At 40.5% G+C, this 17,256-nt stretch overlaps 1 protein-coding gene across 2 annotated transcripts in view; it reads right to left on the bottom strand.

Annotated features, from left to right (window-relative positions):
* LOC140195486 (rho GTPase-activating protein 21-like) overlaps positions 1-14,813 on the bottom strand; it is a 348,737-nt gene extending 333,924 nt beyond the window's left edge. For both annotated transcript variants that reach the window (XM_072253856.1, XM_072253852.1), the window contains exon 1: positions 14,684-14,813. The gene's annotated coding sequence lies outside the window, so the exon portion shown is untranslated. The remainder of the gene's footprint in view (positions 1-14,683) is intronic.
* Between the last annotated feature and the right edge of the window lie 2,443 nt (positions 14,814-17,256).

Below are 17,256 nucleotides of genomic sequence, written 5' to 3' on the forward strand. Positions count from 1 at the left end.
GACGAACTAACTGTGTGACAACAGAGGTTTCTCCTTATGTACCTGTTGGAATATGCCATCACGTGACCTCACACCGGTGGGAAAATTACATCATGTGACCTCACACTGGCAGGAAGATTATATCACCCCACCATCACAAGACAATTACATCATGCTCACAAGATACTCAATTACGTCATGGTCATAAGACAGTCACAAGATACCCACGAGGTATGTAACAGAAGCAATAGCAACATAGCCCATTAGTTGTCATGAGGAAATGAAGTCAACCACATTTTGTGGAACTGGAGTCATACTGACTGAGATTAGTTGTTGTTCCCTTGCCTGGAGGAGCTCTGATGAAACAAGTAAGTTTATAGTAATATCCAACAGTTTTATTATTGGAAAGTTGTCTTCATTCTTGCCTCTGCTACTAGCTTTTCAAGCAAAATTCCTTCTCCTCTCACTAAACAGTCCCGCTAATAACAATGGCCATGTTGTTATTACCCATCTTTCCTACATAAGAATGTAAGAAATTCGGGGCAGGAGTGGGCTTTCATCCTATTAATTCTGTGTGCCTTTCAATGGAGATTAGAGCTGATTTACCTTTTCTTTTCCTCAATGCCAGTAAATGGCTCTCAATTTAACAGCCCTTCAAAAATGTATCTACTTCCTCTTTATGTACTTCAACATCCCTCTGAGGTAGGGAATTCCAAAATTTCTCTATCTTCTCTGAAAAGTAGTTCTTGCTCACTTCAGTTTAACTTAAGTGCCTTCGTAACTATTCTTCAACTGAAGGAAACTTCTTCACATCTACACTGTTATTCACCTTGGAGATCCTGATGAATTGCCCCTCATTTTTTCCAAACTCCAAAAGACATGTAGATTGTTCAGCCAAGTTACATACAAATGTGGAAATTGTGGAACAGTTATAATAACACAACGGGTTTCCTAAGCTTGTGTCCCAGTTAATCTTTACAATCAACATTACAATCAAATGTGATCATGTCAATATACACCATTCAGTGTTTTTAGCAGGAATTCAGAATAAAGTCTGTAAGGGGTTTCTTCTTTTATGTTACTGCGAAGGCTAACAAAATGGCTTCTTTGTTATGTTATAATTAAAATGGCTTTTTTGTAATAATAACTGCAATGTAAGGAGTTCGCTCTTTCTCTCTGCTTGTTTAGGTTATATTATTGATAAGAGAGAGAATGAACCAATTGGGATAGATGTTATTCTTTCTTGAGTGTCTGTAAGCTATTGTGTTTCGCGGGCTTTGGCACAGAAGGCGCGATGGGGACAGAGAGAGGAGATGCTATGCTGTGACCCTGGGTGGCGGGACTGACCCTGAGCGGGAGTCCGAGGCCCAGGGTCTTCGGCAAGGAGAGGAGACTAAGACAGACTCGTGTGGAGCGTCTGGTCGACCACTGTGGTTGGTCCAAGGCGGCAGGTCGAGGGGGGTCGGATGGGATGGAATGGTGGAAAGAGGACTCCGTTAATTGAGCTCCAACTGTTGCTCACGAAGTGGTTGAACTTTTTGGTGCCTTTTATTTTCCTTTTATATTTTATCTCTATTAATTACATAGTTTCAGCAAGATCTATAAAGTGTAATCATTTAATCGCATGTTGTGTATTGTCTGTTATTTGGCATGGTGGGGTACATCACACAGCATCCACACAAACTTGATTACCCAGTTTGGCAGGGCCAAAGGCTGCTCCCCCTAGAGGAAAGCGAGTTGAGCGAGCCTGAGGCTTACCAGGGGTCTACAAATCTGGATGTGGGAATGTTGACTGCTTTTCCCCCTTACCCATAATTGGGTTAATTCCATTCTCTCGTTTTTTATTTGAAAACTGTTGAGGAGCAACAAATTTCATGACATATATCAGTGAAATAACCCTGATCTCATTCTGATTTTAACCTCAAGCTCTCTATTGGACAGAGAATAATATCACTCGTAGCCCCAACAAATTCCTGTGAATGAGTACAGACAGGGGCCTCCCCACTGATTTCCATCCATGTGGCTGTGAATTTGACCAGAAAACATCTGTGTGGGGTAAAAACGTTCACCCTTATTTGTGAGCACAGGAACTCCTCACACAGAGTGGTGTATCTCTAGAATTCTCTACCTCAAAGAGTTTTGAATTCTAGATGAATTGCAGGTGCTTAAAAAGGAATTGGAGACTGTGTTCTGATAAATTTTGAGGTTAGTCTCTTACCCAAGCTTTTTCCTCACTTCCTGTTACTCCCTCATAGTGGCTGCCAAATTTTAACCACCAGACAAATAGGAAAGAATCAAATGTCTTGACCATGTTTTCCCTTTTGGTTTTGATTGAAAACAGAGGTGTTTTTGAATAATTTCATTTAGGCAGAATTAAACCACAGTTTTCTCCTTCCTAATCAATCTACTTCAACTCTATAATCCTGCCATTCTATTATCTGACCATCACAGTTGTACAATAATGGCCTAGGATAATTTCCCTGAATATTCAAATGATATTTTTTCCTGGGTTGTTGATGGAGTCAGCAAATGATTAAAAGAATAGATTGGTTATCATTCTACGTGGAGCATGAGAATTTCAGGTCCATACCTACCTTTGCACTATTTTAATAGAATTGTGAGATAATGTTCCTGCTCTTTAAAACACTGATTAAACTACACTTGGAATATTGCGCTCAATTCTGGTCCCCTCATTTTAGAAAGGATATGGAAGCTTTATAGAGGGTGCAGAGGAGATTTACTAGGATGCTGCCTGGATAAGAGAGAAGTCTTATGCGGATAGGTTAGATAGATAGATAGAAAGATAGAAATTTTTTGGATCCCTAAGGAAATTAGAGTGTCATTACAAATGCACAGATATACAAATATTAGAAGAGAAGTAAGAAATAATAAAAAAATAAGTTACCTCAAACAGTTTAGCGGGGGGGGGGGGGGGGAGTCATCTCTTCCCCGACTATAGGTTGACTCATTGTAGAGCCTAATGGCCAAGGTTTGAGAATGACCTCATGTAGCACTCTTTGGAGCAGTGGGCTAGGGATTTTCTCTTTGGAGTGAAGGAGGATGAGAAGTGTCTTGATGGAGATGTACAAGATGATAAAAGGCACAGCTACAATAATGGAGTATAAGTTCCAGGTTTTAGGAAGAATGTTTAGGCGATGTGTCAGAGGTAATTTGTTTTTGTGTGGAGGGTGTATGCAGTGCCATGACAGAGATGGTGGTAGAGGCAAATACATTAAGGACACTTAAGAGAGTGTTAGATAAGCATGTGGATAACAGAACAATGGATGGCTCTGTAGGAGGGAAAGGTTCAATTGATATTAGATTAAGCGAAAAGGTCCGCACAGGATTGTGGGCCAAAGATTCTGTACAGTTCTGCAGTGTCCTGTTACAGGTCCTGTATATTGTATGTTCTATGCTCGATGAGAGAAAAGCAGAGCAGATCATTCAGCTCCTTACGACTTCTCTCTCAGTCAATAGTCATGGCTGATTGTTTCACCTCAGCCCCACTTAGAGACAGCAGGTTAACTTGCTTTCAATTCCCATAACTTTGCATACAATTGTCAGTAGGTGCTAGGGTAAAATGGAAGTTCTTGATTTTGACCCCAACTCCTTTGACTTTTACATCTACTGCACTTATTGCTTGTTTCCCCATTTAATATGTAGAAGTATGCAAAAGTGAAAAAGGCTAGATAGCCGATTGTACTAACCCTGACTCAAAGAGGAGCCATGTGGCAATGTTTAACATGTTTGGAAAATCACAAATGTTGCAAAATTTTCAAAATAAATACAGAGATACTCTATTTAGAATATACCTTTGAAATTTAGTGAAGTTCAAGACTGTGTGCATTAACCTTTACAAATTGCTCAAAGGGGTTTATGTGAAGGAGATGACCCATAGATGCTGTAAAAAGGGAAATGAGAAAGAGGCACTGGCTACTAGGATTGTATTTTCTTCTTTCCATTGGAAATGAGGAAACCAGATCTAAAGAAAGCGATATAAAAGTATGAATCAGGGTTATTAAGATATTAAGATGGCAGACTTGGTCAGTTTACCAGATTTTAGAATAAACGTGGAATTCTTCAAGTAAATTTGACACCATGTGACTCTGGTTCCTTCGTGTAGTCACTAACTCATAGGTTAGTCCAACTCATTCTAGTCTGAGGAACCAGCTGGTATGATGGACAATTCCAGAAGACAATCACATAAGCAAAGGTGAAATAACAGCTTCTTGAAGTGTCATCCATGTAGAAGGTAGGTTACATATATGTATCCTTTTTTATTCATTCACAGGATTTGATCATTGCTGGCATTTGTCATCCTTTTACCATTGAGCTACAGAGGCAGGTAAGGCTCAAGTACATTGGTTGGTCTAGAATGGTTTACAGGACGGACTGGGTAATGATAACAGACTATCTTCTGAAAGGCAAGGCTAGGGCTGTACAATGATTCAGTAGTTTTATGCTTACTGTTATTGAGACGCGTGCTTTTTTCAGGAAAACATTTTTATTTCATTATTTGAATCCAAACTCTCGAGCTTATGCCAATGGTCCAATCCTTTGATTGTTCATCAAGTAACTTAACCAATGCACTATAATGCCCCCATGCAGTCCATAATAAATCTACCTAGTAGTAACAGAAACTACTCTTATATTTACAGTTTACATTGTAACATTCTCACTTATATATATATATATATATATAAATTAAAGATTTTAAAGATTTGTGAAAGAACAGATTTCTGATCTTTCACAAGCCAAGACAAATGAGCTAATGATTTTCTAAAACTCTGTTTTATGATAAATTGGTGCATTTTGTTTCTTATTCTGTCTCTCTTAGTTGGACCAGATCCCATTGAATATGTTTCAGCCATTGATTTTTTGCCTGACAATCTAAAGAACACAATTTGTGTGCTGGATTTCCTCCCTAATGACAATTCATCTAGATGAAACATGATCGTTGATTGATTGGGTGAATGCCCTACTCAGTTCCTGGATAAGGCAAGGTTAGTGTGTTTAATTCCTTTGGATCTCACTAAGAAACTCTAGTGCGCAGCACCAGAAGGGCCTCTCCTGCTTATTGACTTTCACACAGCGGAATGCAGACTCTCCACTGGAGATTTCCATTTTCCGTTTGGAACTTGGAACGCACTTCTCCACCTTGCACTGTAATCAGATTCAGGTTCTTTATTGTGACTTATCTGGCTGCTGAACTGTAAAGGTTTGTTTTTGGGCAAGAGCTCAGTTTTCATAGCACACTTGCAGAATACTCCGGATTGTTTGTAATAGGCAGCTCTCTCTTTTTAGCAGAGTCTTTTCCTTCGGCTGCTCCTGTGGTACTCTTCTGTTGTCTCCTTGGATACTGACTTACTAGTTTAACCTTGGTATTCAATACTATGTATTGTTTCACTTTCATGTCATGGCATTGATTCATTACTTTCCAAAAGCACCCTGCAATTACAAAACATCTTCTTTTATATAATAATATTCAATCTCCAATAATGGACACACATCCTAATGAATTTCCCCACTTGTGCCTGACATAGGCACTTCTAAACTATAAGCCATAGAGCCAACAAAGAAATGACTTCTATTCCCAGACTGCTAAAGTGACTGTCTCTTTTGTAAGTCATTTGGGGGTGTATGGTAGTTACAAATGCTCACTCTCCTAAACAACTTCATCTTTTCTAAGTGAAAATAGAATTCACTTGGGTTACGAGGGGTACCGAAGTGAATAGCAACACCAATAATAGAGCACACACATGAAGGCCTTTGGCACTCCTGGGTCAAATACAGGACTCTTAGAATCAGGATCAGGTATAACAGTTAAAACATCAAAAAAAGGTTTGTCAGTGAATTTTCATTCTCGATGATAGCTTTATACAAATAAAATGAAAGGGTGTAATGTCGTTGGATTAAACTGTATAATGGAAGGTATTGATTAAGTCACATTGCTTCCAACTCCTTCATTCTTATTTCCATTGTAGCTATTTCTTGTTTTTTTTTTATATATCATAAGATAAAGTTGAGGTGGAAGAGTTGGCTGTTTTCTTCCATCCACCACTAGCCTTGTCAGAATACACAGTTTAGTATGTTACTGTTCTCCCCACTGATTATCCGGTGGAGGAAAATCTTAAATGTGCTCTGGTAGTTAAACAAGCTGATTTGTTCCTAGATTCAATGCATTTCCAGTCAGAACAAAATCAATCTCCATCTTACAGAGCTTTGTTTTTATGAAATATGTGAAGAGTCATTGAATTTCTAAATTGGCAGAAAACACTGTTAATGAACTACATATCAAATCATAAAATGGTTCAGCAAGCACCTCTTGCATTGATATTCTGCGGTTTCCTTTACAATATATCTCACTTTCAATCATTACAGTCGTGCATGGCTTTGAACCACAACTCAATTACTGCCACCAGCTTAAGGATTAAGGAGAGGTTCAGAGGGATATGGGCAAATCACAGGCAAATGGAGCTAGCTGAGGCAGACAATTTGTTTGGGATAGATGGGTGGCCCAGAAGAGCTATTTCCATGCTGTGCTGTATAACTATGACTCCATGATTATTTTGGAGACAATTCATCTTGTATTCAGTAAATTGATTCCTGGGGTGAAAGAATTGTCCAATGGGTAACCATTGCTGGATTGACCTGATTGAAAGGGATAACTTAGAAGGATAAAAATTTGTCTAATTCAGATACATGAAAATTTGGATCCCAGGTGCTCCATATATAACACGTACTCAGCCCCATGGGGTACAGTTTCTTCTGTTATCCTATTCTACATAAAACAAGGTTTTCATGGAAATCGGGTGGTAATTTGTGGCACGGAGTGAGTGCTGCATTGTCGGGGTCCTTAAGAAACTTCCATAAGTAGTCCATTGCTACTCTTTGAAATGGAGCCTATGGAATTCCCAAGGTGCATCATTCCCAAAACATTGACTTTGAGTTTGTTATGTATAGAATTTGAGTTGAAGATGAAACATGACTGTGACTAAGCACTGCCTCAATGCCATTTGTAAGTTTTTCCAATGACCCCATTGTTGCTGGATGAGTCAGCCTATGGAATGGAATAGGACACCTGGTTGAGTGATGCCACAAGGGACCATGGTTCAGTATCAGTGAAACTAAAGAGGTAATTGTTGACCTTAGGAAGGGGAAGACAGGCAGCATGTGCCTGTCTGCATTGGGGAATTAACGATGATGAGGATCAGCAGCTTGAAATTCCAGGATGTTAAAGTATTGGATAACTTGTCTTGGGGCCAGCCTATAGATGTAATCAGAAGGAAGAATCACAGCATCTTTACCTTCGTAGGAGATTAAGGAGGCTTGGCTTGTCACTGCACATTCAAGCAAACTTCTACATACAGTACCCTAACTGGTTGTATCATGGTCTGGTGCAGAAATGTAAGAAGCTGCAGAGAGTACTGGACTCAACCCAACACATCCCTCTACACCATGAGTAGTATCTACAGGAGACACTGCCTTAGGAAGACAACATCCATCATCAAAACTCACCTCTATCCAACCATGCCATCATCTCGCAGCTACCATCTGGCAGTGGGTACAGAAGCCTGAAGTCCCACACCATTAGGTTATTAAACTAGTTGGCATAACCCCAATCCCTAAAACACTATGACTGCTTTGATCACTTCGCACTAAAATTAACAATTGCGTATAATTTATGTTTAATTTTTGTTTTATTGTGAATGCTGCTTATATGATGCTATGTGCCTGTGTTGCTGTTGCAAGTAAGCTTCTCATTGGACTGGTGCTCACATGTATTTGTGTATATGACAATAAAATGAGCTCTGACTTTGACTTTGATGTTGGAAGAAGTTTGCGGAGGTTGCTGGGAATGAAGCTGCCCACACTGAATAAATGATCCAAATTATTTGTTAGAATGTCAAATATTAGATTTAGAAAAACATACTTCTGATAGGTTTCAGATGTTTTTGAAAGGCAAACATTCAGTGTATTTATCTTTTGACAGTAGGCTAAAGCTGATGAAGTTTATCTGGCTGTCGAGAGTTTAGCAGATGCAATTTGATGAGGCTTGGTAATGGCATTGGTTTATTATTGTTACGTGTACCAAGAAACAGTGGAAAGCTAGTCTTGGATACTGTTCATACCATTCAAATCATTACACAGTGCACAGAGATGGAACAAGGTAAAAAAAATAACAATGCAGAGTACAGTGTAACAGCTACAGAGAAAGTGCAGTGCAGGTAAATAATAAAGTGCATATTTATAACTAGGTAGATTGTGAGGTCAAAAGACCATCTTATCATACAAGATGTTCGTTTCAGAGTCAGATAACAGTGAGATAGAAGAAGTTGTCCTTGAGCTTAGTGGAAGGTGTTATCAAACTTTTGTATATTCTGCTAGATGAGAGAGGGGAGACGAGAAAATATCTGGGCTGGGTGGGTTCTTTGATCATGCTGGTGGCTTCCTAATGGCAGTGAGAAGTACAGACAAAGTCCATAGAGGGGAGAGTGGTTTCCATAACGTGCTGAGCTGTATCCACAACTCTCTGCAGTCACCTTCTTGCAGCCACATGCAGAGCATTTGCCATACCAAGCCATTATGCATCCAGATAAAATGCTTTCTATGGTGTATCAATAAAAATTGGTAAGGGTAGATCAGAACATGCCAAACCGTTTTAGACTCCTGAGGAAGCAGAGGTGTTGGTGAACTTTCTTGGCCATGACATCATTGTGGTTGGACTAGAACAAGCTATCTGTTTTATCAGTCCTATTACTCCTAGGAACACGATACTCTGAACCCTCTCAAAATCAACCCCATTGATGGAAACAAGAGCAAGAGCATTGCCCCCCCTTCCTGAAGTCAATGACCAGATCTTGTTGACATTGAGGGAAAGGTTGTCATGACACCATGTTGCTAAACTCTTTATCTCCTTCCTGTACTTCAATTCATTGCCATTTGAGATGCAACCCATTACAGTGGTATCATCTGCAAACATAGATGAAGTCAGAGCAGAATCTGGCCATGTAGTCATTAGTGTACAGTGAGTAGAGTAGGAGGCTCAGGTCCCTGTCTGTCCTTACTGATTGTGGTCTGTTGTTATGGAAGTCAAGGATCCATTTGCTTTGGGAGGCATTGACTCTCAAGGTCCAGAGTTCTGGTCACTTTGTACTTCACCTCACAATGTGACCTAATTTAGTCGCAAACACTGGCAAGGCACAGGGCCCTGGTGCAAGGAAACAAACCAATCCTCAGCCACTGGTCACATATTAGGAGACAATATTTTCTCCTAGAAAAAAAGGCAACTAATCTAAAGCATTGCTCAACAATTCCCATCTTCTACCCTTCATAATGTTGAGCTCACCTAAGATTCCCAAGCACACAAGCCCCACTGCCCTCTAATCACTTCCACACAGCCCCAACTTTCAATGTTTTTTTATAAACACATTCTCATCATCCCTCTGTCTCCACCCTCTTACTCTCCAATTCACTACTTGGCTGCAGTGCCTTCTGCTGTTGAAGCCCATCTGTCTAGAATTACCTTCCTGAACCTTCTGGCTTCTCCATATCCGAGATTCATAGGGAAATCCACCATGGAAACAGGCTGTTTGGTCCACTGAATCTGTGCAAACCATCAATCATCCATTTACACATTTACACCCTGTTTCATACATCAAGTATCGGAGGAACTGGATGAAGGCTTCAAGGAGAATAAAACTGCTGAGATAGTAATGTAATGGGAGGTGTATGGAGGGATATGGTCCGTGCGCAGGTCAGTGGGACTAGGCAGAAAATGGTTCGGCACAGCCAAGAAGGGCCAAAGGGCCTGTTTCTGTGCTGTAGTTTCCATGGTTCTATAAAGAGAAAGAGATGGGAATATGACTGAGTAGAGTGTTCAGGAAAAAAAAGAGCATGATCTCCTGCTACACCTATAAGGTTCACACAGCAGACCTAATCTTAGAACCTTTGCTCTTCTCTGCTTTTCTGTAGTCAGGTAACTTTTAATTCAAACAACTGCTGCTTCCAGCAAATCTCAGCCTACTGGGAAGATCAGAGGTGGAGCTAACAAGTATTCCAGCTTCACATTAACACCATGTTCAATCTCCCATCCAAAAACACCAACAGGCAGTCCTGGATAAGATTACAGGTTATACTCAACCTCTCATCCTCCAAGACCAACTTCGATCACCCCTAACATCTCATTGTTTGGCACCCCCTTTTTAATGTACAGCTATGAAACAGTTGCCTTTGCATTATAGGTGCTGTACGAACAGATGGTTATTGCTGTGGGCATATTAGCAGATCTCATTAAAAACCAGTAAAGCTCATCCTCTGAATTCTTTATGTTTAAATCTTTTCCAATTTTGCAATCAGCTTTAATGCGGGTAGAACTTAGTTTCCCTTAGCAACTGCAACATGTTATAACTGATGCTGTGGTGATGTGCAGCAATAATAGCCAAAGACAGCAAAACTACTCATTCTGTGAGGGAACAGCTGTGTCAGAAAACCGGATGTCTGACCTACACAATGTACTTGTAGGCCACCCAGTGTTTTAATGAGAGAGCAAAGACAATGCAGAGATGCCTTCATTTCACGTTACTAAAAACAGTCAGGGACTCAGTGCCATGTCAACAGATAAGCTCTGCCCCAGCACAAACCTCTTCGCCCTCTAACATGGGCACAGATGCAGGCTTCATTTCTTATTGGCAGAATCTCCCTGCAGTTTCCTCCAAGTTTATGTGAGTTTTATTGCATGATCCTGCTTTCTTGTGTTCTTTTCCTCAGTTGGTGTACACCTTTGCCACTCCTGATCACTGCTGATCCTAATGTGAAAATGAGAGTGACAAAGAAATCACTGGTTTGAGATATGTGGAGCGCACAAGAGCCAAAAAATGGAAAGAATTCATTATTTGCCTCAGGACTTACATCCTTCCTACCTAGATAAACATTGTAAAGGAAATACCTACATATCTCCTTGCTGATGCTAGAGTTACACTTTCATAGTGTTATGCCATTGATGCACGAAGGCATGGAAACAATTTCTGAATCAGAGCCAGTTCCTACTGTGTAAGTGAAAGTTTAATGTAACAGTGGATCCTTTAAAGCCGTCCTCGGAGGCATCTGCTACAACTGCCGTGCACGTATGATTGCTGTAATGTTAGTGAGAGCAGGAGCAATGTCTTCATCATGCTTCCCGGGAGAAAGAAGGGTAGGGTACCCAGGGCAGAGCTTTTCCCAATTGGTGGGATTCCCCTGATTGCAAGGCACTGTACCATTACTGAGCGGATAGCAGTGTTTTTCATAGCAACTTCAGACTCTACATATTATATAGAATTACATAGAAATTACAAGATGGAAACATACCATTCAATCTAACCAGTCAGAGTTGGCACTATTCCTTCGCTGTCAGAGTAATCTCAATGCCATATACCTGCCCTGTTTCCACATCCCACCATTCTTCCTTTGTCAGTTATTTAAATATGGACATAATTCTGCTTTAGTCACAGGCAGTAATGAAGCATTCTTCAACATTATAATCCTGTGAAAATGAAATATATACCCCTGCATTATTGTTCAGCTGATATCTGAATAAATAAATAAAACTTGTGGGTGTTGCTCAGGGAATCCAAAGTTAAAACCAGAAATGCTGCAATTACTCAGCAGGTCAGTCAGCACCTGAATGATAGAGTAAAAGAGACATGCAGCAAGGAAACAGGCCTTCAGCTCACGACATCCACACCAACCATCATTCATTAGTACTAATTAGTACATTCGTTAGTACTAATCCCATTTTAATCAATCGCACTTCCTCATCAACTCCAGCGCCTGAGGTCAGAATTGAACCTGGGACCTCAAAGAGAAAGGCTCTTGCGTAACTTCGCATCTGCTTCTTAACTAAATGCCTTCAAGAGGTGGTTCATCTGGTCTAGAGTTCACTATCAATGTGTTTACTCTAATACAAAGTGCTCATCCTTCAGAAGGAGCAGGAGGAGAAGATGGTGGTGCGCCTGTGCGTGTGCAGCCCTCCGGTGAAAAATGATATTGTATCTGTTAAATAGGGGCCATGGACAATTCTGATTTGATGGAGAATGGACGTGAAAGCACAGAGGAACATCTGGAGAAATTTCTGAAACGGAAGGTTCGGTGATCTTTCGGAGGGTAGGCCTCAATATCCCCAGCCTTGCCTGCTTTTGGCGACCAAGAAGGAGGCCGAATCGTTCAGACAGAGATGGCGCTCAGTACTCAGTGTCAGAGAGCTGATCAGAGCTCGAAGTTTTCAGATGACTCAGAGTCGGATTGTGGTCGGCATGGCAGGGAGAGTTTACCTTCCTTCTCCCATCTGCGTGAGATGTGGGACATTTGAGAGACTTTGAACTTTACTGTGCTCATGGACTTCTTCATCAAGTTATGGTATTGTTGCACTGTTGTAACTATATGTTATAATTATGTGGTTTTGTCAGTTTTTTCAGTCTTAGTCTGTCCTGTGTTTTGTGATATCACACTGGAGGAAATATTGTATCATTTCTTAATGCATGCATTACTAAATGGCAATAAAAGAGGACTACGTGTCTTCATAATCTAAAAATTCAACAGTACATAAAACATTGTTGATTTCAGATATGTCGAATATTATATGCAATAGCATTTTTAAGTAAAAAATTGCAGAATGAATGATTATCTTGTTTTTTAAAATGGTCCAGATTTATTTCATTCACTTTACATTGATTTTCAAAGCTTCCAAACAAATCATTGTGCTTTATGGAAGTTTGTAATAACTTTCTGAGCACTCTTCGATTATTCAGGAAATGTCAACATTTCTTCGTCTGTAAAATGAACCTGCAGTAGGTTTTCAGTTCTTCAATCTGGCTTGTATCTGCTTCATAGGCTATCCCTTCATTTCAGTGGCCAGCGCTTGGTCCATATAGCCTCCTATAAGAGCTCGCCTTTAACTTTGGGGTTCCATGCAGCAGCAAGCCCCATGACATCTTAATGAATGTTTGCAGCGTTGGGAGGCTAAGCCCATTTAGACTCATATATGGCTACAAAGTGGTGATGGAATGCGGAGTAATATGAGGGTAAGCACAGTTAGATCAGTCTGACCCATCAAGTTGTTTAGGAGTTTCATTTGAAATGCACTTTCTGTTAAGTAAAAGTAATGAAGGATTTGGTAATACAAATAATGCCTTAAACATGTGTTTTGATTCCAATTGCAATTATGATCTCTGAAAGAAAATCTGGCTTTTCAGGGTCTCCATTTCAAAACAATTATTCCACTCCTCCTACAACCACACCATTCATTAGTCTGGACTTTGAGGCTGTAAAGATAACTTGATATCATCTTTGGATAGCTGTACCTATAACATGGGGTCGAAGGCATTTTCTGGGTGAGAATGTGCACATAGATATTGCTGAGTGATAGCGCTCTGCTCTTCCAAAGCTTTCCGAAAAATCATACTCAATTGCATTCCATTCTATTTTTAATTCCTGTGTGCATACTGAAGACTGGAGAAACAGGTAATATTGAGACTACTTCCAAAAACGATGTCTGTTGCTGATCAGCTTCTGCTGTCTGGAACTGAGCAACGGCTTTTGCTTTGCAAGGGTCTCACTAAACTGGAATAAGCTCAGATGGCCTCTCTAGTGGCCAAGATCCTGGTCTTGCTCCCCTCACACACGACACAGTAGTTGGCACCATGTTGGAGTCCAGATGAAGTGTAAATTGTGGGAATGGGTTGGAGGGAAGACTGGAAAGGATGTTCCATGACAGTCCATCAGGCAGAGGCCCAGTTGGTTTTGCAATGTCACTGTGGCATCACCAGTGTTTGGAATAATGAAATGAGACCACTGACTAGGTGGCTCGTTCTATTCCGGCACCTACCGAACAAATATGCCTCACACAGTGACTAAATGCAGCGCTCCATCTGAGTTGCACTGGTGTGTCAGCTGAAGTTATGAAGTGTGGTTTGAAATGAGTCAGAGGCGAGAGCACTGATGTGACATTTCTACAGTACAAATCAAGATCACGATCACGTGTTGGAATACAAGCCCATGCACGGCACTGGGAAGAAAGTTGCTGGTATGTTACCTAGCTATGAAAATATGGGAGCTATGTGCTTGGCACACAATAAATCTTTTTCTTAATATGATGTGTAAAGGCTTGCTGGTAGCAAAGACATTTTGATTAACTCTACACCCACCACAGCTGAACACAATCTTTTCATCAGGTAAATTAATCTTCAGATTTTGGCAGTGGAATTACTGAATAATTTACACTCCATCAAATGGTAATTAGTTTAAAAATTGCTTCAATTCTGAAATAGACTTGAAGATCACAGAGAAAAAGGATAAAAAAGGTACACTGTAAATTTGAAATTTGGGAAAGAGAACGGAACATTTTACATTCGTTTAACTTTTAAAAATTGATTCGGGCTTCTGAACATCATTTGCTGCTTGCCAGCCAATACAGATCAGGTGATTTGAGTAGGCAAAATAACTAAGCATTCAGTTGCTAAGCATAGGCACTAGCACCATCAGGAACTTCGTGTTCCTGGCTGGATGATTTTTCGTGGGAGGTGAGAGTGCCGCTGTGAGATGGGATCTTGGCTTTTGATTCTTTCTCTCAGTCACTAGAACTTGCAAGGGCTGGCTGCAGGAAAGCTCCAACAATAAGGACCTTGTAGTCATGACTTCTCTTTCTCATGTCCTGAAGTTCACCTACCTTTAGTAGCCTTGTCTTCCGTGTCTTCTGTAGGACACTTCCATCTTTTTAAACTTCTCTTTTGTCTTTTTCTGCAACTCTACACTAACTCTGCAGGACACTGAAGGAATCTTTTGCGGTGTGAACCTCCTTTGCTGCATTCTTTGTGCACTAAATGACTTTCAACCTATTGATATGGTCTGTGAAGTTGCTGAAGGATGCACGGACATCCTGCCCTTCAGCAAGGGGACCAATCAGTGGCTCAGTTCTCTAAATATACTGGAATGCGGCTTCCTGCTTGAGGCTGTTTTCCCTACACTTAATTCTTTTCACTGAGTCAGATGCTATTTTGAGAGTAGAAATAGCCGAACTGCGATACTATAATCAACACAGTGCAGTAATTTTCATTGTGTCATGGGAGCACTGCAGGAGAGTTAATGATGCAATTAAGAATGTTCGATAGTTAAACAGGAAGCAAGATTTCCACGTATCTTCTAGATAGAAGACAAAGTGCACGGCTTCTGAGTCATGGCTGGCAAATTAACCTGAATGGTTTCAAAGGGTGGTTTTATGGAAACAACTGTGCCTTCTTTATACTGTGCATTATTCACCAGAAGCTTCCCACAGCCAGAGAGGAAACGTGACATACCAAAGCAGAAAGTTTGACTTATTCATTAAGCCAGAGGTGTGGGTAATGAGACTACAAAACTAGAAGTGTAAGTTCAAGTTCCACCACTGTATTTGTGTAATTAGTTAATAGGTTTATTAGTATCAGTAATGGGGACCATAAAACTCTCGAAGTGTTATAATTGTTTAGTTGACCATTGCCCTCTAGGGAAAGAAATGAGTCATGTACCTGACTGTTCCATTCAAAATCCGGTTCTTAATTGCCCTCTGAAATAGCTTAGCAAGCAGGACACTGAGATGCTTTAAATTGCTACAGGTGCTTAAAGAGGGTGTTCTTGCTGCCAACTCTTCAAGGACAATTTGGAATATTTTATATATACTGGCCTTGCCAGCAATGGTTAGATTCGCTCAACAAAAAGAGCATTCTGACAGACTGCATCACTCTCCGGCATGGAGGGGCTGCTGCACAGGACCGAAAGAAGCTGCAGAAGGTTGTAAATCTAGTCAGCTCCATCTTGGGCACTAGTCTACAAAGTACCCAGGATATCTTTAGGGAGCAGTGTCTCAGAAAGGTGGCGTCCATTATTAAAGACCCCCAGCACCCAGGGCATACTCCTTTCTCACTGCTACCATCGGGTAGGAGGAACAGCTTCTTCCCCTCTGCCATCTGATTCCTAAATGGACTTTGAAGCTTTGGACACTACCTCACTTTTTTTTAATATATAGTATTTCTGGTTTTGCACGTTTTTTAAATTTATTCAATATATGTAATTGATTCACTTGTTTATTTATTATTATTCTGTTTTATTTTACTTATTATTATTTTTTTCTCCCTGCTAGATTATGTATTGCATTGAACTGCTGCTACTAAGTCAACAAATTTCACGTCACATGCCGGTGATGATAAACCTGATTCTGATTCTAATTATCCTGCATCCAAACTGATCCTGTTGTTGAAGTGCACCTCATTTTAAAATGGAATTAAACATAAACACAATACAAAATGAAAAAATGTGCACACAAAGCTTTCTTCCCCCTCCTTTTTCTGTGTGATGGAGCTGCCTCACAGCCCTAGTGACCTGAGTCAATCCTCTGATGCTGGCCCTGTGCAGATTCTCCTATTACCTGCATGGATTTCCTCCCATATCCCAAAGATGTGTGAGCCTGCAGCTCGTTCCAAGTGTGCTGATGAGTGGGAGGGGGAAGATGATGGGAATGTGGGGAGAATAATGTGAGTTTGGCCAAGACTAGTGTAAATGGGTAGCAGAGACTTGGTGGACAAACAGATTCGTTTCTGTGATGTATCTCTCAATGACTCAAAACTCTGTAACCTGTCAGTATAACCTGTTCATGGGGCACAACTCCATCGTGGCTTGTTATGTTAATCACCTACAGGGCAGAAAGGACGAAATAACAGAGGTGCACCAGATTCTACTATTAACTATTCATATACTTTCCCTACGTGAGTGGTGGAGGTTAGTTAAGAGGCAGTGATGTGGTACAAGCCAGTTGGTGGCATGGAGGGCCAGAAAGCTAAGAACTGATTAACATTCCCTGCTGATGGATAGCACCGAAGCTTCTTATAAAGTCAAGGAAAGAATGAAGCTTTAATCATGCAGATCTATTTGTCTCAGTGAGTCACTGGACAAAATGGGGCTACAATAGAACGAGGTGGATTTTAAACAACATTGTTACTGAGTTGGCTGTGAATATTTTAGGATATTCTGGTATAAGTAAATTTAACTCCGCTCCAGATTGTGATTAGTAAACTGGTGTTGTATTTTTGGAGATAGTGCGGAAAAGGTCCTTTTGACCCAATGAGCCATGTCGCCTAGCAACCCACCTTTTTAACACTAGCCCAAAAACTGGACAATTTACAATGACTGATTAACAGCACTGGAACTGAACTCTGAACGCTGACGCCCCGAGGTGTAATAGGGTTATGCTAACCACGACGCTACTGTGTT

This window comes from Mobula birostris, chromosome 3 (assembly GCF_030028105.1).
Source record: "Mobula birostris isolate sMobBir1 chromosome 3, sMobBir1.hap1, whole genome shotgun sequence".
NCBI classification, from domain to species: Eukaryota; Metazoa; Chordata; class Chondrichthyes; order Myliobatiformes; family Myliobatidae; genus Mobula; species Mobula birostris.